Consider the following 15,287-nt stretch of genomic DNA (forward strand, 5'->3'; position numbering starts at 1 on the left):
TAATTATACCCTTGTTAATTAATTATCTTCGTCTACCTAAACGTTCATAAATAATATTAGATAAACAAAATAAACCAGAAGAACATAAACCATGACCAACCATTAGAGAAAGAGAACCTACACAACCTCATCAATTCATAGTCATCAATCCACCAATAACCATTCTTATATGAGCAACAGAAGAATATGCAATTAAAGACTTTAAATCAACCTGACGATAACAAATAAATCTTACAATAACACCCCCAGATAAACCTAAAGACAATCAAAAATAATTAAACTTTAAACCCAAATAAGAAATAACCTTTATAACACGAAAAATACCATAACCACCTAACTTTAATAAAACACCAGCAAGAATTATTCTACCTGAAATAGGGGCCTCTACATGAGCCTTAGGAAGTCATAAATGAACCAAAAACATAGGTATCTTAACTAAAAAAGCCAAAATTATAAATACATAAAATAATAAGAACCAAAATCAACCAAGAAAGGAAAATATAAAGTAATAGAAAAATCATAAACCTTAAATAAAACTAATAATAAAGGTAATCTAGCAACCAAAGTATAAAAAATTAAATAAACACCAGCCTGCAAACGCTCAGGTTGATAACCCCAACCCAAAATTAAAAGTAAAGTAGGAACTAATCTAGCCTCAAAAAAAAAATAAAAAGAAAGAAGACTTAATCTAGCAAATGAACAATAAAGCATAATTATTAAAATCAAAACCATAAAAACAAAAAAATTAGAATGATATGAACTTAAATAAACTGAACCTCTAGCAGTGATTATTAAAGAACAAATCCAAAAACTAAGTAAAATTAAACTAAAAGAAAAATAATCAATACCAAAATAATATCTAATTATATTCAAATCAGCATATGAATAAACACAAATTATAAAAACAAAACCCGACAGAAACATTAAAGAATGAACCAACCATCAACAATTATTTAATAAACAAAGAGGGATCAAAAAAATAGTTATAAATAAATACTTTAACATAAAGATAAACCAAAAGAATTAAAAAAATCATTACCATGAGAACGAATTATTGAAACTAAAATAGAAAGACCTAAAGCACCCTCACAAACAGAAAAAACTAAAAAAATAACAGGAAAAAAATAATCATAATCAAACTCAATAAGAAAAACAATAACTAACATAAATAAAGAAAGAACAATATATTCTAATCTCAAAAGAACCATTAATAAATGTTTACGTTTAGAAGAAAAAACATAAACACCAGCAAAATAAATCAATAAAGAAGTAAAAATAGAGAATATAAACATTAGTTTTAATAGTTTAAAAAAAACGCCGGTCTTGTAAACAGGAAATAAGTCCAGCCCCCACTTTAAAACTTCAGAGGTGGAAAAGCTTCCATCATCGGTCCCCAAAACCGGTATTTTAAATAAACTAACCCCTGAAATGATCAAAATAATAATTATATCATTATCAAATGTAATAAATATTAATTTTATTAAATTAAGACACCCAATATCAATAATGCTTTTTATTATCCTTCAAACCTTCCTAGTTGGATTAATAACAGGAACAATAATAGAAAGATATTGATTATCATATATTTTATTTTTAACATTTCTTGGTGGTATACTAGTATTATTTATTTACATTACAAGAATTGCATCAAACGAAATATTTCAGCCTAAATCAATCACTATAATTATTACATTAATAATGTGAGTATTTATCATATTAATATTAATTATTCTAGATATATCTATATTTATAGACTTTTTCAAAAACACCGAAACTATAAATATTGATAATTCAATCAATTATCAAGAAATAACAATATCTTTAGAAAAGTTATATAATAGACCAACATTCATTATTACAATAATAATTATAATTTATTTATTTTTAGCACTACTAGCAGTTGTTAAAATCACCAATATTAATCAGGGACCTATTCGTAAAATAAGATAATTACTAATGAATAAACCCTTACGATTAAGACATCCTTTAATTAAAATTATTAATAACTCTTTAATTGACTTACCTGCCCCAACAAATATTTCATTTTGATGAAATTTTGGATCCCTATTAGGGTTATGTTTGGTAATTCAAATCGTAACTGGACTATTTTTAGCTATACATTATACATCAAATATTGAAATAGCATTCAGTAGTGTAGTACACATCTGCCGAGACGTAAATAATGGTTGAATTATCCGAACCTTACACGCAAATGGAGCATCTATATTTTTTATTTGTATTTACTTACATGTAGGACGGGGAATTTACTATGGATCTTATATATATATACATACCTGAATAATTGGTACAGTGATTTTATTTTTAGTTATAGCAACTGCATTTATAGGATATGTCTTACCCTGAGGCCAAATACCTTTTTGAGGTGCAACAGTAATTACTAATTTATTATCAGCAATCCCATACTTAGGAACAGATTTAGTCCAATGAGTATGAGGAGGATTCGCTGTTGATAATGCAACATTAAATCGATTCTTCACATTCCATTTTGTATTACCATTTATTATTGCTGCTATAGCAGCAATTCATTTATTTTTTCTTCACCAAACAGGATCTAATAATCCTCTTGGACTAAATGGAGATATTGAAAAAATTCCATTCCATCCATACTTTACCTTTAAGGATTCTATTACATTTGTAATAATAACATCATTATTAATTATACTATGTTTAATTAATCCTTACCTATTAGGAGATCCAGATAACTTTGTACCTGCCAACCCATTAGTAACACCAGTTCACATTCAACCAGAATGATATTTCCTATTTGCATATGCAATTCTACGATCTATCCCTAATAAGTTAGGAGGTGTTATTGCATTATTTTTATCAATTAGAATCTTAATAATTTTACCATTTTATAATAAAACACCATTCCGAGGCATTCAATTTTACCCTATTAATCAAATTTTATTCTGAATTATAGTAGTTGTTGTATGCTTACTAACGTGAATTGGTAAACGACCTGTTGAAGAACCTTATATTATAACAGGTCAAATCTTAACAATTATTTACTTCACATATTTCTTAATTAATGTCCATGTCGCAAACGCATGAGATAAATTAATTAAGGAATAAAGTTAATTAGCTTAGGAAAAGCATATGTTTTGAAAACATAAAATTAGAAGTTTAACTCTTCTATTAACTTTTCTCAAAAAATTTCACTAAACAAATGAGATAAATAAAATCTTTAAACCAACAAAGAAAATAAAAAAATTCAAAGATAAAGGTAAAAAACTTTTTCAAGCTAAGTACATTAATTTATCATAACGGAACCGTGGTAATGTTCCACGAACCCAAATAAAACCAAAAGAAATAATAGCAAGCTTAATAAAAAATATAAAAGAATAAAAATCACCGCCCAAGAAAATTAAAGCCAATAACATTCTTATGAAGACAATTCTAGTATATTCAGCTAAAAAAATTAAAGTAAAACCACCCGCACCATACTCAATATTAAATCCTGAAACTAACTCAGATTCCCCTTCAGCAAAATCAAAAGGAGTACGATTAGTTTCAGCTAAGCAAGAAGCAAAACAAGCTAAAGCTAAAGGAAAAGAAATAATAATAAATCAACAATAAAGCTGATAGTTTATAAAATCAAACATATTAAAACTACCAATTAAAATAATTAAAGACAATAAAATTAAAGCTAAACTAACTTCATAAGAAATTGTTTGAGCAACAGAACGAAGAGAACCTAATAATGAATAATTTGAATTAGAAGATCAACCAGCAATTATAACAGTATAAACACCTAATCTAGTACAACATAAAAAAAATAAAAATCCATAAGAAAAAGAACACATATAAGTTAAATAAGGAAAAATTACTCAAACGGCTAAAGAAATCATTAAATTAAAAACAGGGGAAAAATAATAAAGTAGGTAATTAGATATAATAGGAATTGGCTGCTCCTTACAAATTAACTTAATAGCATCTCTAAATGGCTGAGGCATTCCAACAAAACCTACCTTATTTGGACCCTTTCGAATCTGAATATAACCTAAAACCTTACGCTCTAATAAAGTTAAAAAGGCAACACTAATTAAAACACAAATAACCAATAAAAGAAAATTCAAAATTAATATAAATAAATCATAAAGTATCAATACTATTTGTAGAAAAAATCTACATAAATGAATTCTAAATTCAACACATTAATCTGTCAAAATAGTAAATAAATTAATATTAATCAATATAACAAAAAATATTTTAACCATATGGTCCTTTCGTACTAATATGGATTAACAATCTTAGGATAGAAACCGACCTGGCTCACGCCGGTCTGAACTCAGATCATGTAAGAATTTAAAGGTCGAACAGACCTAATCATTGGGCTCCTGCACCCAAAATTTTTCTTAATCCAACATCGAGGTCGCAATCTGCTTTGTCGATATGAGCTCTCAAAAACAATTACGCTGTTATCCCTAAGGTAACTTAATCTTATGATCATAAATTATGGATCAAAATAACAAACATAAATAAATGATATAATAATGAAGAGTTTATCTATTCTTCATGTCACCCCAACAAAACATCATCATTAAATATAGAAAGACAAACAAAAAACTATATAAAAGTAAAATGTCAAGCTCTATAGGGTCTTCTCGTCCTAAAGAAGAATTTAAGCCTTTTGACTCAAAAGTTAAATTCAAAAATTTATTAAGAGACAGTTGATTTCTCGTCAAGCCATTCATTCCAGCCACTAATTAAGAGACTAATGATTATGCTACCTTTGCACGGTCAAAATACCGCGGCTCTTTAAAAATACGCTCAGTGAGCAGGCCAGACCTCAAAATATAAGCAAGAGGACATGTTTTTGATAAACAGGCGGAAATCAATTTTGCCTAGTTCCTTATAATAAGTTCACAAGGTAAAAATTTCATACAAATAAATATACTAATTCTATCATTATTACAAAAATTTTAAAATTAAATTAATAATCTTAATAAAAAACCTAAAATATTTATAAAATCAAAATAAAAAATAATGAACTAAAACGTAATCTTAAAGATAGCTGGTTTAAAGCTTACTATTATATTTCTATAAAATAAATTATAGGTTATTAACTTCAAAGCTTATCCCTTAAAGAATAAATCAGTTAATATTTTTACTTAAAAAATTAAATAAAAACAAATAACTTTAAAAAATTAAATTTTTTCTTAAGAAACTAGATATCTTGGGAAACGATTAACATCTCATTTCTATAAGTAATTTAATAATAATTATGATACATTAACTATAAATTATTTATAAATCAACCCAAATCGAGACAAGTAAAATAAATACTAAAATTTTGATAAACCCTGATACAAAAGGTACAATAAATAAAATCTACTTAAAAAAATTTAAAATAATATTTCATAAAACACTTACATTACCAATTAACTATAATTTAAAAAATCAATTCTATAAAATATACTAAGACAAAAATACAATAAAATTATTTATATTAAATAATTAAATAAACAAAAAATAAATATAATAAAATAAATAATCAAGATATCCTGATTTGCACAGAAAAATTTTCAGTGTAAATGAAACACTTTACTAATAAGTTATATCTTGAAACTCTTCCTAGATACACTTTCCAGTACATCTACTATGTTACGACTTATCTCATCTAAATTGAAGCTACTTTAAAATAAAATAGAATAATCAATAATGAGAGCGACGGGTGATGTGTACACATCTCAGAGCCAATATCAGTTAAATTAAATAAATTAAATTACTATCAAATCCACCTTCATTAACAGTATTTCACTATCAAATCCGTTATAAACAAAAATCTATTGTAACCCACCTCCTCTTAACTATAAGCTTCACCTTGACCTGAAATATTTTATAATTATAAATCTTGAGAATTATAACTCTAAAAAGATTCTCTGATAACGGAGATATACAAACAAATAAATTAAGTAGAGTAAATCGTGTATTATCAATCATGGGGTAGGTTCCTCTGAATGGAATGAGATACCGCCAAATTCTTTGGGTTTAAAGACCTTAACTAATAGTACCCTGGTAAATATAATTAACATTTAAAGTAATAGGGTATCTAATCCTAGTTTATTATTTAAATTTCACAGATTCATAAAAAGGGCCACAAATAAATTTTAACATTTCACCTTACAAATTTATATTTCAACCCTAATAATATAAACAACTGTTTTAACCAATAATATTCACTTGTATCAATCGTATAACTGCGGCTGCTGGCACGAATTATGCCGATACTAAATCAATTGCTAAATCAAAAATCACTTGATAATTAAATCAAATTACTGCAAAAAGAACATTTAGTCTAACAAAACTTACATATAATACAAAGAAAAAGTGAATAAACAAGCAAGAATAAAACTTTTAAAAATAAAAAATAAGAAAATTTTAAATCTATTAATTCAGGAAAAAATAAAAGATTCAAATATTTAAAGAAAAAAAAAGAAAAAAACCACAAACATTAACAAAAAAAAAAAGAAACGCCCCTATGTATGACCACAACAACTTCTCTATTATATATAATTAAAGATTAATATGGAACATGTATAGCAATAAATGTATTATATTCTTTCTTATTTAATCTTTCTTTTCACTAATAAATAAATAAAGATTAAATAATATAATAAATATATTTTATACAATTATGTAATTTAATATAATATGTTATTAATATGAATTCTTTTTTTTATATTAAGTTAACTTTCATATATATTACTTAAATAATCTAATTGTAGATAATTTACATAATTATATTATTATAATTAATATAATTATTTATATTAATTATAATATTTTATATTTAAATTAATAATTTTATTTATTATATCCAATTATAATAATATTAAATATTAAATTATATATTATTATATATATTATATTATAATAACCTATTTTAAGTTAAAAACATAAGTAGCTATAATCCTAGGTAAATAATTGCATTAAAATAATCAATTGATAATGGTAAGATGAACTTATAATACTTTAATTTCAATTAAATGTAATATATTAATATAAGTTATTTATTATATATATATATATATAAAAAAATAAAATGAGCAGGATAAATTAATCCTAATTAAACAAAATAATACATAAAAGAATTTAAAAAAAAAACTTTCGATTTATATATTAAATAAATGAAGTGCCTGATTAAAGGGTTACCTTGATAGGGTAAATAAAGTAAATAAATTTACCTTCATTAAAATTACATAAGATAGAATTAAACTACCTCCTTTAGTATCAAAAACTAACGTGCATCATACACCTTAATGTAAAAAGGTAAGCTAAACAAGCTAATGGGTTCATACCCCATTTATAGAGGTATCAATCCTCTCCTTTTTAATGACCAACAACTCTACAAAACTTCTCTTCCTATCAACATTAATGATAGGAACGATCCTGTCCATTTCATCAAATTCCTGATTTGGGGTTTGAATAGGACTTGAGATCAACTTACTTTCATTTATTCCGCTCCTAACAAGAAATAAAAATATAATAATAAATGAATCATCAATTAAATATTTTATTGTCCAAGCAATAGCATCGACAATATTATTATTTTCAATTTTGCTGATTCAAATAAAATATCCCATGGGATGGGAAACAGAATTTATCCCATCAATAATAATTAGATCTAGACTATTATTAAAGATTGGAGCTGCACCTTTCCATTTCTGATTTCCAGAAGTTATAGGAGCATCAAGATGAAATAATTGTTTAACATTAATAACATGACAAAAAATCGCCCCATGGTCTTATCTTATTGTATTCAATTAAGAACTTTTATTTGAACAATTATTATCTTAAGAATTATTATTGGGGCAATAGGAGGTTTAAATCAAACATCCTTACGACAACTTTTAGCATATTCATCAATCAGACATCTAGGTTGAATAATTAGATCATTAACAGTCAGAGAAAACATCTGAGAACTATACTTCATTATTTACTCACTATTAAGATTGATTATAGTTTTATTATTTAAGCAAATAGATTTATTTTTCATAAATCAAATTTATTCAGCCAGAAATATAAAAACCGAAATTAAATTCATAATATTCTTATCTTTATTATCTTTAGGTGGACTACCACCATTCCTTGGATTCTTACCAAAATGAATTGTAATACAATCATTAATAGAAAACAATATAACAACTATTATAACTATTATAGTTGTATTAACTACAATTACACTCTACTACTATATACGTATTAGATTCTCAGCTCTAATTATATCATACACAGAAAATTCGTGATCTATAAAGATAAAGTCCCAAAAATCAAGAATCATTCTTCCTATAACAGTAATAATTTCAACAATAGGATTGATTTCAACATCAACCTTAATTTCATTATACTAAGGACTTAAGTTAATCAAACTAATAACCTTCAAAGTTATAATTAAAAGAATAATCTTTTAGGCCTTAGTAAAATTTTACACCTCTAGAATTGCAGTCTAGAATCATAATTGAATATAAGACCTAAATATGATAAGAGAGAAAACATCTCATAAGTAGATTTACAGTCTACCACCTAAAATTCAGCCATCTTACCGCAAAAATGATTATTCTCAACAAACCATAAGGACATTGGTACTTTATACTTCATATTTGGAGCATGAGCAGGAATAGTAGGAACATCAATAAGAATACTTATTCGTGCTGAACTTGGCCAACCCGGATCTCTAATTGGGGATGACCAGATTTATAATGTTATTATTACAGCTCACGCATTCGTAATAATTTTCTTTATAGTAATACCTATTATAATTGGTGGATTTGGTAATTGACTTGTTCCACTAATAATTGGTGCACCAGATATAGCATTTCCACGAATAAATAATATAACTTTTTGATTACTACCACCTTCACTAACCCTTCTTCTTACATCTTCTATAGTAGATAATGGTGCTGGTACAGGATGAACAGTTTACCCTCCTCTAGCAGGAGCTATTGCACACGGGGGTGCATCTGTAGATCTAGCTATTTTTTCACTGCACTTAGCAGGTGTATCATCTATTCTTGGTGCAGTGAATTTCATTACAACAGCAATTAATATACGATCAGAAAGTATAACTTTACATCAAACACCTTTATTTGTATGATCTGTAGCTATTACAGCATTACTTCTCCTTCTTTCACTTCCAGTTTTAGCAGGAGCTATTACTATATTATTAACAGATCGAAATTTAAATACATCATTCTTTGACCCTGCAGGAGGGGGTGACCCAATTCTATATCAACATCTATTTTGATTCTTTGGACACCCAGAAGTTTATATTTTAATTCTACTGGGGTTCGGAATTATTTCACATATTGTATGTCAAGAAAGAGGAAAAATTGAATCATTTGGAACATTAGGTATAATTTATGCTATACTATCAATTGGACTAATAGGATTTATTGTATGAGCACATCATATATTTACAGTAGGAATGGATGTTGACACACGAGCATATTTTACATCAGCAACAATAATTATTGCTGTACCTACAGGAATTAAGGTATTTAGATGATTAGCTACATTATATGGAACTAAATTCAAGTTCAATCCACCATTATTATGAGCTCTAGGATTTATTTTCCTATTTACAATTGGTGGATTAACAGGATTAGTATTAGCAAATTCATCACTTGATATTGTATTACATGATACATATTATGTAGTAGCCCACTTTCATTATGTATTATCTATAGGAGCAGTATTTGCAATTATAGGAGGTGTCATTCAATGATATCCACTATTTACAGGATTAACTATAAATAATACATGATTAAAAATCCAATTTACAATTATATTCATTGGAGTAAATTTAACATTCTTTCCTCAACACTTCCTAGGATTAGCAGGAATACCTCGACGATACTCTGACTACCCAGACGCATATACATCATGAAACGTAGTATCAAGAGTTGGGTCTACAATTTCTATTGTAGGAATCATTGTATTCATTGTAATTATATGAGAAAAAATGATTACAAACCGAGCAATTATATTTAGAGCTAACATAAGAAGATCAACAGAATGACTACAAAATAACCCTCCTGCAGAACATAGTTACTCAGAATTACCATTAATCTCTAGATTCTAATATGGCAGATTAGTGCAGTAGATTTAAGCTCTACAAATAAAGGTTTGACCTTTTATTAGAAAATATTTATTAATGGCAACATGATCAAATTTATCTCTTCAAGATGGAGCTTCACCATTAATGGAGCAATTATCATTCTTTCATGATCATACTATGGTCGTATTATTATTAATTACAGTAATTGTAGGTTATGCCCTAAGTTATATATTATTTATTGCCTATACTAACCGTAATATACTTCATGGACATTTAATTGAAACAATCTGAACAGCTTTACCAGCAATTACATTAATTTTTATTGCCCTTCCATCATTACGACTATTATATTTACTTGATGATTCAGTAGATGCAATAATTACAATTAAAACCATTGGACGACAATGATATTGAAGATATGAATATTCAGACTTCATAGACGTAGAATTTGACACTTACATAACACCAGAACAAGACCTAGAAAATGATGGATTCCGACTACTAGATGTAGATAACCGAACAATCCTACCAATAAATACAGAAGTACGAGTATTAACAAGAGCATCAGATGTTCTACACTCATGAGCAGTTCCTGCATTAGGGGTTAAAATTGATGCAACGCCAGGTCGGTTAAATCAAGGAACATTCACAATAAATCGACCTGGATTATTCTTTGGACAATGCTCAGAAATCTGTGGAGCAAACCACAGATTTATACCAATTGTAATTGAAAGAACTTCAGTAAATTTATTTATTAAGTGATTATCTAACATAATTTAAGGAGTTAGTTAAAATAAATAACATTAGAGTGTCAATCTAAAGTAACTAAAAAAAATTAGTACACCTTGAAATTCATCAGATGACTGAAAGTAAGTAATGGTCTCCTAAACCAAATAATAGTAAATTAACGACTACTTCTGATGGGGAAATTATATCCAAATCCCTCAAATATCCCCTCTTATATGATTCTCACAATTCATTATATTTTCAGCTACATTAATCTTGTTTAATCAAATAAACTTCTTCTCATTTAAACCTAACCTTATTAAAAGAGCAGAAAAAGGAACAATTGAAATAAAAAACTTAAATTGAAAATGATAACAAATCTATTCTCAACATTTGACCCATCAACTAACATCTTTAATTTATCATGAAATTGAACTAGAACATTTCTAGGACTATTATTAATCCAATCACTATTTTGACTTACACCATCACGAATTAACATTATCTGAAATAAACTAAATTTAACCTTACATAATGAATTTAAAACACTTCTTGGACCAAAATCATTTAATGGAACAACATTCATTTTCATCTCAATTTTTATTATAACATTATTTAACAATTTCATAGGATTATTCCCTTATATTTTTACTAGAACAAGACATTTAGCATTAACATTTGCAATTGCCCTACCTATATGGCTAAGATTTATATTATTTGGATGAATTAACCATACTAATCATATATTTATTATATTATTTAATCTTTCTTTATTTATTAGTGAAAAGAAAGATTAAATAAGAAAGAATATAATACATTTATTGCTATACATGTTCCATATTAATCTTTAATTATATATAATAGAGAAGTTGTTGTGGTCATACATAGGGGCGTTTCTTTTTTTTTGTTAATGTTTGTGGTTTTTTTTCTTTTTTTTTCTTTAAATATTTTAATCTTTTATTTTTTCCTGAATTAATAGATTTAAAATTTTCTTATTTTTTATTTTTAAAAGTTTTATTCTTGCTTGTTTATTCACTTATTCTTTGTATTATATGTAAGTTTTGTTAGACTAAATGTTCTTTTTGCAGTAATTTAATTTAATTATCAAGTGAATTTGGATTTAGCAATTGATTTAGTATCGGCATAATTCGTGCCAGCAGCCGCGGTTATACGATTGATACAAGTGAATATTATTGGTTAAAACAGTTGTTTATATTATTAGGGTTGAAATATAAATTTGTAAGGTGAAATGTTAAAATTTATTTTTGGCCCTTTTTATGAATCTGTGAAATTTAAATAATAAACTAGGATTAGATACCCTATTATTTTAAATGTTAATTATATTTACCAGGGTACTATTAGTTAAGGTCTTTAAACCCAAAGAATTTGGCGGTATCTCATTCCATTCAGAGGAACCTACCCCATGATTGATAATACACGATTTACTCTACTTAATTTATTTGTTTGTATATCTCCGTTATCAGAGAATCTTTTTAGAGTTATAATTCTCAAGATTTAATTATAAAATATTTCAGGTCAAGGTGCAGCTTATAGTTAAGAGGAGGTGGGTTACAATAGATTTTTGTTTATAACGGATTTGATAGTGAAATACTGTTAATGAAGGTGGATTTAATAGTAATTTAATTTAACTGATATTGGCTCTGAGATGTGTACACATCGCCCGTCGCTCTCATTATTGATTATTCTATTTTATTTTAAAGTAGCTTCAATTTAGATGAGATAAGTCGTAACATAGTAGATGTACTGGAAAGTGTATCTAGGAAGAGTTTCAAGATATAACTTATTAGTAAAGTGTTTCATTTACACTGAAAATTTTTCTGTGCAAATCAGAATATCTTGATTATTTATTTTATTATATTTATTTTATGTTTATTTAATTATTTAATATAAATAATTTTATTGTATTTTTGTCTTAGTATATTTTATAGAAATGATTTTTTAAATTATAGTTTATTGGTAATGTAAGTGTTTTATGAAATATTATTTTAAATTTTTTTAAGTAGATTTTATTTATTGTACCTTTTGTATCAGGGTTTATCAAAATTTTAGTATTTATTTTACTTGTCTCGATTTGGGTTGATTTATAAATAATTTATAGTTAATGTATCATAATTATTATTAAATTATTTATAGAAATAAGATGTTAATCGTTTCCCAAGATATCTAGTTTCTTAAGAAAAAATTTAATTTTTTAAAGTTATTTGTTTTTATTTAATTTTTTAAGTAAAAATATTAACTTATTTATTCTTTAAGGGATAAGCTTTGAAGTTAATAACCTATAATTTATTTTATAGAAATATAATAGTAAGCTTTAAACCAGCTATCTTTAAGATTACGTTTTAGTTCATTATTTTTTATTTTGATTTTATAAATATTTTAGGTTTTTTATTAAGATTATTAATTTAATTTTAAAATTTTTGTAATAATGATAGAATTAGTATATTTATTTGTATGAAATTTTTACCTTGTGAACTTATTATAAGGAACTAGGCAAAATTGATTTCCGCCTGTTTATCAAAAACATGTCCTCTTGTTTATATTTTGAGGTCTGGCCTGCTCACTGAGCGTATTTTTAAAGAGCCGCGGTATTTTGACCGTGCAAAGGTAGCATAATCATTAGTCTCTTAATTAGTGGCTGGAATGAATGGCTTGACGAGAAATCAACTGTCTCTTAATAAATTTTTGAATTTAACTTTTGAGTCAAAAGGCTTAAATTCTTCTTTAGGACGAGAAGACCCTATAGAGCTTGACATTTTACTTTTATATAGTTTTTTGTTTGTCTTTCTATATTTAATGATGATGTTTTGTTGGGGTGACATGAAGAATAGATAAACTCTTCATTATTATATCATTTATTTATGTTTGTTATTTTGATCCATAATTTATGATCATAAGATTAAGTTACCTTAGGGATAACGGCGTAATTGTTTTTGAGAGCTCATATCGACAAAGCAGATTGCGACCTCGATGTTGGATTAAGAAAAATTTTGGGTGCAGGAGCCCAATGATTAGGTCTGTTCGACCTTTCAATTCTTACATGATCTGAGTTCAGACCGGCGTGAGCCAGGTCGGTTTCTATCCTAAGATTGTTAATCCATATTAGTACGAAAGGACCATATGGTTAAAATATTTTTTGTTATATTGATTAATATTAATTTATTTACTATTTTGACAGATTAATGTGTTGAATTTAGAATTCATTTATGTAGATTTTTTCTACAAATAGTATTGATACTTTATGATTTATTTATATTTATTTTGAATTTTCTTTTATTGGTTATTTGTGTTTTAATTAGTGTTGCCTTTTTAACTTTATTAGAGCGTAAGGTTTTAGGTTATATTCAGATTCGAAAGGGTCCAGATAAGGTAGGTTTTGTTGGAATTCCTCAGCCATTTAGAGATGCTATTAAGTTAATTTGTAAGGAGCAGCCAATTCCTATTATATCTAATTACCTACTTTATTATTTTTCCCCTGTTTTTAATTTAATGATTTCTTTAGCCGTTTGAGTAATTTTTCCTTATTTAACTTATATGTGTTCTTTTTCTTATGGATTTTTATTTTTTTTATGTTGTACTAGATTAGGTGTTTATACTGTTATAATTGCTGGTTGATCTTCTAATTCAAATTATTCATTATTAGGTTCTCTTCGTTCTGTTGCTCAAACAATTTCTTATGAAGTTAGTTTAGCTTTAATTTTATTGTCTTTAATTATTTTAATTGGTAGTTTTAATATGTTTGATTTTATAAACTATCAGCTTTATTGTTGATTTATTATTATTTCTTTTCCTTTAGCTTTAGCTTGTTTTGCTTCTTGCTTAGCTGAAACTAATCGTACTCCTTTTGATTTTGCTGAAGGGGAATCTGAGTTAGTTTCAGGATTTAATATTGAGTATGGTGCGGGTGGTTTTACTTTAATTTTTTTAGCTGAATATACTAGAATTGTCTTCATAAGAATGTTATTGGCTTTAATTTTCTTGGGCGGTGATTTTTATTCTTTTATATTTTTTATTAAGCTTGCTATTATATCTTTTGGTTTTATTTGGGTTCGTGGAACATTACCACGGTTCCGTTATGATAAATTAATGTACTTAGCTTGAAAAAGTTTTTTACCTTTATCTTTGAATTTTTTTATTTTCTTTGTTGGTTTAAAGATTTTATTTATCTCATTTGTTTAGTGAAATTTTTTGAGAAAAGTTAATAGAAGAGTTAAACTTCTAATTTTATGTTTTCAAAACATATGCTTTTCCTAAGCTAATTAACTTTATTCCTTAATTAATTTATCTCATGCGTTTGCGACATGGACATTAATTAAGAAATATGTGAAGTAAATAATTGTTAAGATTTGACCTGTTATAATATAAGGTTCTTCAACAGGTCGTTTACCAATTCACGTTAGTAAGCATACAACAACTACTATAATTCAGAATAAAATTTGATTAATAGGGTAAAATTGAA

General features: G+C 26.3%; 2 long non-coding RNA genes across 3 annotated transcripts in view; one reads left to right on the forward strand and one right to left on the reverse strand.

The window, feature by feature from the left end:
• The window catches only part of LOC126301657 (uncharacterized), a 67,789-nt gene that overhangs the window by 17,088 nt on the left and 35,414 nt on the right, over positions 1-15,287 (forward strand). Inside the window, exon 1 of one of the 2 annotated variants that reach the window (XR_007553089.1) lies at positions 12,768-13,098. The exons of the other annotated variant lie outside the window; for it this stretch is intronic. This is a non-coding gene — a long non-coding RNA (uncharacterized LOC126301657). Of the gene's footprint in view, positions 1-12,767; positions 13,099-15,287 lie in introns of those variants that run through there. 2 annotated transcript variants of the gene reach the window in all.
• LOC126301653 (uncharacterized) lies at positions 4,196-13,988 on the reverse strand. The gene is made up of 2 exons (XR_007553086.1): positions 13,108-13,988; positions 4,196-4,978 (listed from the first exon to the last, which is right to left on the reverse strand). It is a non-coding gene; the product is annotated as an uncharacterized LOC126301653 (long non-coding RNA).

This window comes from Schistocerca gregaria, unplaced genomic scaffold (assembly GCF_023897955.1).
Source record: "Schistocerca gregaria isolate iqSchGreg1 unplaced genomic scaffold, iqSchGreg1.2 ptg000077l, whole genome shotgun sequence".
NCBI classification, from domain to species: Eukaryota; Metazoa; Arthropoda; class Insecta; order Orthoptera; family Acrididae; genus Schistocerca; species Schistocerca gregaria.